Here is a 9,065-nt window from a genome sequence, read left to right as displayed (position 1 = left end):
TCATTTTTTGGGCTGCTGCCTGATCAGGTGAGGAAAGCTCTCACCCGTGTCTGTTGCTGGGCATGGGGGAATGGATTCTCAGGCAGCTTTTGACCCCAAACTGGCATTTTGCTGATGCTGCTGAAAGCTGAATTTGTCTGAGAGCGCACCCAGACATCTGCCCACTGTTGCTGGCCTCTCCCAAGGGAGTGCTGCCCCATGACACTGCAGGCTATCACGTTTTCTTGGTTGCTGGCTGTTTCCATTATTCATGCAGCAACTCTTTAAATATTCAGAGATCTCTTGACTGGTTTTTCAGTGACTTGTGGAGGAGGAGGTGGCGGCATGGCTCCTGGGGCCACCTCCACACCTGGTTTAGTAGGATGCTATTTCTGATGAGCAATGTTTTCGGGAACTCTGGAGCCTACGGCCCTGACTCCAGACCAGAAGTGGCAGGGGGAAAAGGATTTAAGGTCTGTTTGTTTTACTTTTTTGTCCAGACAATAAGCCAGCAAATACTCCCAGCATGTTTATATTTGGATAAGGCCGCTCGTGTCCTGTGAAAGGAAAATGACACATCTACTACTTCTCCTGGGGAGAAATGGTGTGGGACAAATGGACTCCTGGTGTGGCTGCCAGAAGCCTCTTGATGCCACTTCTGGGATGTGTGGGATGGCATTGGCACTGTGGTCCAGAGCATGGCAGGGGGACAAATGCCTGTTTTTTCTCTGTTGGTGGCATCAGTTTGGGGCCAGATGCACAGAAGGGCAGAGCTTGGTCCCCTGTGCCAGCCCCACGTTGCTGCCTCCTTTTCTCCCATGGGATGTGGGGCTGGGGACACTGGCAGGTGGCCTCATCAGACTTCCCATCCACCAAGTTGTTTTTGGAGTCTGTGGGATGTGAACCACAAACTGGAATTCAGTTTTCCTGTTTTTCCCAGAAGCTCAGCACCTCCTGGCATGGCACTGCCTGGGGGAAAGACATGAGGCATCCAGGTTTGGCTGCAGGGCTTTGGGCTGGCTCTGAGCCCAGGATTCACTTGGGGTACACCACACACCCCTGCCTAACCATGAGCCCTGTCTGAGGAAGGTGAGCACAGGATTCACTTGGGCTACACCACACACAGCATCCCACTCATCCTGAGGTTGAGTCTTAAGGATTTTGGAGGCTCTTGTCATTGTCCAGCTGGAAGGAGCTGAGGGATGCTCTGCCCTCATCTCCTCTATTCCAACCCTCTCCTGCAAACCAAAGCACACCCTGAGGTGTTTTCACAGGAGCTGAGCAGCCCATCATGGCAAGTCACACCATGAAGGTTCCAAAAACTACCCCATAACAGTTTTATCTTTTTTTTTTTTTTTTTCCATTTGTTAAACCACTCCCTTGCAGAAAGCACCACCTGCTTGTCCCATAGGGATGGGTCAGGCAGGGTGAAGAATAAGTGAACTCGAGGCACTGTGGCCCTGCTGCAACAGGTCAGGTCAGGGAAGAGGAATTTTCTTGGCAGCTCCTGGGGTGGCTCTGCTGGCTTCACCCTGGGGCAGGTGCTGTGAGAAAGTGCCAGGAATTCACAGCTCCACTGCAGTCTGTTACTCTAGCTGGGTCCAACACCCCCTTTCTTCATGTCAAAATTGGTCAGAATATTTTTTTTTCATTTCCTCAGGGTTATTTTTTACTTAAAAGTGAAGAAAAAAGAAACTTCTCTTCCTATTTTTTTCCCCCAGAGCTTTTGGAAGAAGTAAGAGGGGAAGGGACTTTTCTCCTTCATGCAAAGTTGGTAAATGCAGCCAAAACTTGCCTTCTCCTCCTCCAATTATTTTACTTCTATTAATAAATCTTGCCTGTCTGTAAATTGGGCATTTCTGCATTTATTTTCATTCTGTGGAAATAACCAGTCCCCAGCCTCTCCTCTCTGATGTTTGTCTCCCCTGAGGTTCATTTGATTTAAAAATTTCCAAACAGGCTGGAGACAAGAGAAGCAGATTTCTGTCACCTGCAGCACCACATTTCTGCAGAACAAAAACATGATGTAATGAATGAAAAGGCCTGGAAACGCTGAAAAACCACTGGAGAAGAAAAAAATTGCAAATGAGCAAATCTCCATTGCTTCACACACAGCCACAATTAAAGAAGCAGCAGATCTGGGAGTTTTGGTCTGAGAAAACCCAAAGGATTTCAGCTCTGCTTTCTTGTCCAGATCTTAAAATGCAGCAGCTGTTAAAAGTCATGCTCTGGTGCTCCACCTGCCCTGAGTGCTGAATTCAAAAGCAGGCAATGAAACCCTGAGCTGACAGGCCAGGAAAGCCATGGAATGGAGGAGCAGGGAGCTCTGTGCCTGAAGGAAGGATCCAGGAGGGGTGAACACCTCTTCCACTCCAGCAGCCTTCTGACTCTAGGAGCCTTCATCTTCCCCTACACCAATTTCTTGGGAATGCAAGGTGTGGGAACAAATTGCATTTTGGGAGCCCTTTGGAAACAGATTTCAGCTGCACCATTGCTAACTCTTACCTAAGACCTGGCAGCAGGTTTTGCCTTTGGGAGCTTCTGACCCCAGCTGGTTGTTGCACCCTGGTTGAGCATCCTCTGTTCATTCTCCTGATGGAGATGGAGAAGGAGACAAAGATGAATGATGGAGAGGTGGCTCCCTTGGGTAAAACACCCCTCAGGCAGGAATCCATGGCTTGCCTCAGCCTCTGAGGGATGGCAATTCAGCAGGGAAGAGATGGGAAGGTTCTGTAGAATCCATGCCTTGTGGATGTGACCCTTGGGGACATGGCTTAGTGGTGGCCTTGGCAGTGGCAGATTCATTGTTGGACTCAGTGATCTTAGAGGACTTTTTCAACATAGATGATTCAACAAGACTTTCCCCAGCTGCTGAGTGCTGGGATCAGTGGGTGTGGGAGTGGTGCTCCAGCCCATGGGGTTTAACTGGAGCACAGCACTGTAATGCCCCTGAGGCCTGGCTCTTGGGTACTCCTGAGGCTTTTTTGGAGTCTTGGCTGGTGGTTTGGTGTTGCTCCAGCACATTCCCTATCTCTTACTGCATCTCCAGCAGCCCCTTTGCAGAAGACCATGCTGGTGTCCCCGGAGAGCTGCCAGTGCCAGCTGCCTCTATAAATACCCCTGGTATAAATTCAGAGCTCTGTCCCTGGCAGCCTCAGTCCTGCCTCTGATCACAGCATTGTGGGGTGCTGGGCTGGAAACTCACAGCCTGTACAGCCCTGCCACAAGACAAACAGCTCTAAATGCCTTGTTAGAAAGCTTACATTTCCCTTTTCCACTGATTAATAAAAGTGATGCAGTAGTGGTTCTCTGCTGCTTCAACATTTCCATTCCCTTGGTCTTATATAAGTCAAATATTTAAACTTTTGTACCAGGACAAATCATTTTTAGAAAGCCAACTAAGGCCTGTGTGCATGCCAGAGTGCTGCAGCTCCATGGCAGTGAGCCTGGGAGCTGGGCTGAGATGTCCATGTGTGGGTCAGACCTGTGCTTGCACTTTCCCTGTTTCATGGAGGAGTCAGCATGAAGCTTCCCATGCTCGCAGAACACATCTCAGGCAGCTCTTGCCCCTGCCCCAGGCAATGGCAGCAGGGCTATTTCTCAGGCTGACCTAAAGGGACATTTCTTTACTGGGCTGTCCTTGCCCAGACTGATTTTTCTGAATCTTTTCAGATTTTACATGGTGAGGTCCCCTGGGAAGATCCCCACTGGAGGAGGAGGGCAGCCTCTCCAGCCTGTGCCTCTCTGACAGCTCCTGCAATGTTCAAGGGTGCCTTGGGGATGGGCTAGAGCTGCTTTCAGTCCTGACAGCCACACTTTTGACATCCACTGCCCCTCTGAGAATCAAGATTTATTCTTAAAAGGAAAAAAACCACACACTTCTTTGCAAGGAAAACTCTCACTCCCTTTTGCTCTCTTGCCAACAGGAACGGCTTGCTGGGGGCTGAGGGAAACTTCTGCTCAGCACCAGGCAAATGCACAAATTCCTTTCCATGTTCCTCTTGGCATATCCTCTTTTAGCACTTGAGGGCTTTTTCCCTTGGTCACAGAGAAAAGCAGGCAAGGAGAAAATAAGAGCTGGTGGGCAGCAGAGCCTCTTGCTTTCATGGTGACCCTGGTGGCTTTGGAAAAATTTTGATGTGTGAGCATCCCCCCAGGGCAGACACAGCTGAGAAGAGCGATGCCTTTGCATTGGAGGAGAGTGGCAATTATTGGCGTTGGGGCTCAAAACAGCCTGTCCTGACATAGCCACGCTCCCGTGTGCTGCAGAGGTGGGCAGCAGCCCCTCCGGGCAGGTCCACATTTGCTGCTCCTCCCGCAGCTCCAGGGAGCGTGGGTGTGCTGGGGAATGCGGGAGTGGGAAGGGTGGGAGCAATGACTGTTCCGTGCTTATATTTATCTCCCGGGTGATGGCCAGGCTCACCAAGCAGGATACGCCCGGCAAACTGACACAAATCTACCTGGGAAGGATGCAAACCCAAATCCCCCCACTCCTAACTAAAAATATGCAGGCAAATAGAGATTTTCCACAACAGAGTTCCGGAATGCTAAACTTGGTGGTGATTCATGGAAGGAGGGGGGCACAGCCGCTTTATTTTATTTTATTTTTTTTTCCCCCTGAAGGCGAGCAGGAACAATGTAAATGCCGAATGTTATCCGAGCCGCCCCCTCGGCCGGGCTGCTGTGCTTTGAAGCGCCCATCCACAGCCCGGTAGGCACCGGCTTCCCAAGAAGGCAAAATTCCTGCCGCAAAAACAGGAATCCCTTATCGGGCAGCAGGAAATCCTATTTTTACATGAAGTTCAGAATAAAAATAAAAGGGAAATATATGCTCTGTGGGTATGCAGGCTAAAATTAAACCTGGGGCTTCTGCTCTGATGGCTGGCTCCTGCCACTCCCTGGATGGAGAATCTGATGGTGAACAAGAAGGATTCTGCTGTCAGTGGGATCTGCTCTGCTGTGGGGCTTTTCTCCTCTCAGTGAGCTCTGTGAGTGTGGCTTAAATGAATCACTCACCTTGGATCAGTGCTGTGGCCAAGGCCTGTGCTGTGGGCAAGCAAGAAGTTGTTCCTTTGCCTCCTCTTCATCTGGCTCCTTAACATTTCTGAGCCAAATCCTTCAGTTTCTGACTGTGAAGCCATGTCAGCTTCACTGCCCTATGCCCAGCCCAGGCCTTTCTCTGACCAAAATTCTGCATCCAGGTGCAGAAATCTTGCATGATGCCTCAGTACATCTTGCATCCCCCAGATGTACTGATGCATCATGAGGCTCTGTCCTGACCGAGTTCCCAGCTTTGGGTCTGCTCCCCCAGAGGGGATGAACTGGCACGTCTGATCTGGATTTGAGCGTTGCTTTACAAAGTTCTCTGGGATCTGTAGTAATGAAACAAGCCCTAAGCCACAATCCCCAAACCTCTTCCTTCCCTGCAGCCCAACACTGACGAGTGACTGCCAAAAACAGCGCTGTGGCTGTGTGTTTTCATTACCACTGTGATTTGAACAACAAATGCAGCCCATTTGCAGCCACGCTTTTGTTCTTCGACATCTCAGCCCTTTGCCAGCTGAAGCCACTCTCAGGGCTTCCCTTTGGGCTGCACCAGCTCTGTGGCACAGGGTGGCACTGAGACAAATCCCACAGGGACTGTGAGGGTGGCTCTGATGGCACTTGGTCAGCATTTCTGTAAGGCAGCTCATTTCAGAGTTTCCTGTGTTGGACCTTGAACCAAAAAGCTTTTTACTTGGCTTCCAAAGAGCAATTAAACTGGATCCAGAAAAATCACTGGGTAAAATGCATCATGAGGTGCAGACCTCTTGGCTGACCACACTGACCTTTTATGTGTGTGTGTGTATATATGAATATATATAGATATAAATGTGTGTGTGTTTGTGTTCAAACTACCTCCTGTCTGCTTTTTTTCCTGCAGCAAAGGTTCACTCTAAGCCTTTGGCTGCAAAATATATTGTAAAATGTTGTTTGCTTGGAATAAGTATTTGAGGGCATCTTCAATCTCCTTCAGGAAAGCAAATCCCAGTAAACATTGAGCAGCCTGAGTTAGCCAGACAGCTGCAGGTGCTTTAGCAGGGTGTCGGCTTCTCAGGTGCATAGGAGTTTGAGAGCAGAATTTCTTTCACCTGAGCTGGTCCCCTCCTAATCAGTGAAATTACTGGAAGGTTTGAAAGGGTGGATGGAGAATGGTGGTGCTGGGTTGCTGCTGAGAGTCAAGGAGGAGCAGCCCCTGGAGAACAGGTAGGAAAACTGGGGAAGAAGGAGGGTGAATGAGGAGAATGAAGAGAAAGCCATTTGGTGATGGTTTTGGATACTCTGGGGTACCTAGAGCAGCCTGGGTTGTCTCAGCTGTGGTGTCATTTTTAGAGGATGGCTTTTTGGTTTTGGGAGGAGGCAGAGTTGCAGCATTCGCCACTGCTCCTGTTTGTGGCCAGCCTGGACAGTTGCATGTCTTGAAATTTAATGTTGCAGAATTGTTTGCTTTTCTTCTCATGTGCTGAAAGGGCTTTATGTGGAGAGCCCTTCTCAGCCTTGCCAGCTAGTGTGGGCAAGCAATTAAATTGTTTTGGGCAGCTCTGTGTGTGAATGAGTGCATGTGGCTTGCCTGCAGTGGGAAGTGAATGTCTGAAAGGTCTGGGATCTCTGCTCTGTTGTGTAAGTGCTGTTTAACACTTCTGCTCTTTACTGTAAGATGAAGTGGTGAAATTTGCCTTAAAAGAGAAGTGATGTGAAATGGTGCCCAGTCTGATCTGGAAGAAAGCAATGGCTTCTGTTCCTACACAGGGTGTAATCTAGTTTGAACTTCACCATGTGAAATTATCTTGCTGATTCTTGGAAGGTTTTGTGCTGTAAAACATCACCTTGCTGGTTTGCCCCTTTGCAATCACTGTAAAAACTGCCCAGGCTGTTATTGAGGAGGCTGGGGGGGGTCTAGCCTGGCCCTTGTCCTTCCTGGAGTTAGGGGCTGCATAGCAGAGGACAAATAGAGCATTTGTAGTTGTTTTTATTTCATTTTCTGCAGTGGACTGTATTTTCTGGCTGTTTCTCTTTCAATCAGAGTTGATTTTAGGGGATTAAATGTTAAAATCCTGTGTGGTACTGTGGCGCTCCTGGAGGATATCTTGTATCCATATTTGATGTTGTATCAAGCCTGTGCAGTGCTTTTTCTCCTATCTCTGAAAGAGAGAGGCATGTGGAGCCAGTGAAAATAAAAGTATCTGCGAACACCTTTGGGTTGGGATGGGGAGGGGGATGTGTGTGCCAAAACCCCTTGGGTGAGAGGCTCCCTGAGTAAGGACAGCACCTACCAGGAAGGGGTAAAGGAGAGGTATTCATTGGTTTGATAGAGCCTGTTTGTCCCAGATATTGAACATGTGGTCAGAAATTTGGAACAGCAGCTCCAGAGAGGTGCCCTGAGGTGAGGGAAGGAGTGGGATTCCCATGGAAGCCCCCAGGGCTGCTGCCAACACAAAATGCCAGGAGAGCTCGCTGGGGACTGTGGGGCTCTGGATGCAGACCTGTGTCCGAGATCCCCGAGGTGGCACAGGGCAGGCTGGCCCTAAGCAGAACCAGCTGCCCTTCTGGTCACTCTCCTCAGGCTTGCTCAGGTGCCCAGAGCTGACAGGAGTTGTGCCACCACAGTAAGAGGGGTAAATGCAGAGCTTGTGTCCCTGAAGACTTTGGGGTTTTTTTGCCTGTGACAGAAACTGTGAGTGTTGCCAGAGTGCAAAATGCAGAACTTGAGAGGGGAGAGTGCAGGGCAGCACTAAAGGTGGGCTGCAAGGCCAGTCCATCCTCCTGAGGCAGGGAAGGAACTCCGTGTGCTTCTCTCACCTGCTGTCTCAGCTGGTGCGCTTGAGTTGCTTGAACCTGGTCCCCATTTCATATTCAGCAAAAAAGAACAAATTCTGCAACAGAACATGTTTAAGGGAGGAGGGAAAAAAAACTGTCAGTCCTTCCTTTCTGAGATGTTTTGAGAGTCAAATTTTTATCAGAGGGAAAAAAACCCAACCCAAACCTCAAAACAGGAAACTCTTATCAGCTTGCCAGGAAGCTCTATTGCTTTGTGGAAGTGTTACCCCACGGTCATTGCTACTTTCAGTAGCTGTTTGTGAGTAATTTATGGCTTTGAGATGGGCGTCAATCTTCCATGCAAGCAGGGGAGAGGCCCTAAAGCTGGAAGGAGTAGTGGTAGGAATAGAGGGTGGAGGGGAAATACCAAGGAACAGGATTTGTATTATCTCACTACATATATTTACAACGATAAGATTTTCATTGTCTTCAATAGTAAATTATGATCCTGTTTTTGTTCTGTATTTGGATCAGGAAAAAGCAAACCCGTGTCTTCAAAAAAAATGCTCAGGCTTAGTGTTCAGTGCCTGTTATTCAGCAGAAGTAATCGAGGGACTTGGGATGATACGTAACTTCTTGGCAGGGGAATTTCTAAATTATTGCCTTATGGAGTTCTGTGTGCTTCAATTCTAAATGTGTGCAGGTGTCTTTGTATAAATCATATAAAAATTGATCTAAAACCTGTCAGAGGGGGTTGTTTGGTTCTCTTCCGTGTCCCAGTTTTGGTGTGCCCATCTCCACCACAGAGCACTTGTTCGTGCCCAGAATAATTTCTTTAAAAACAATGCTCCTGCAAAGTATCTTTGGATTTAAAAATAAGGAAAGCAGTGTTAGGCAATGTATCTGAAAACTCTGTGTGTGTGCAGAGAGATCAGGAGCTCCTATCCCAAACCTGCCAGGTTTGGGTATTGACCAAGTTCTGGCTCCTGGCCCAGTGTTTATTTTTATTTTGCCTTTTTGTGCCCTGGTGTGTCTATCCTAGTGCATTATGGATTGCTGTCACTCCTGTAGTCACCCAACACAATGGGGATCTTTCCAGCAGAGGCATTTTGCATCCCCCAAGCTGTGTGGAGCAGGCATGATGTGGAGAAGGAAGTGCAATGCTGTGCCGGGTTATCGTGTTTGTCACGTTGGCTGCTGGCTAAAGTGCTTGTTTATCTCTTACTTTGTGCTGGCAAATCTCTTTCACTTAAAAATAAGCATTAAACTTTTGTCTGGAAAGCTGGGCT

The sequence above is a fragment of the Melospiza georgiana genome, chromosome 3 (assembly GCF_028018845.1).
Source record: "Melospiza georgiana isolate bMelGeo1 chromosome 3, bMelGeo1.pri, whole genome shotgun sequence".
Taxonomy (NCBI): domain Eukaryota; kingdom Metazoa; phylum Chordata; class Aves; order Passeriformes; family Passerellidae; genus Melospiza; species Melospiza georgiana.
Note: the sequence above shows the minus strand (reverse complement) of the source record.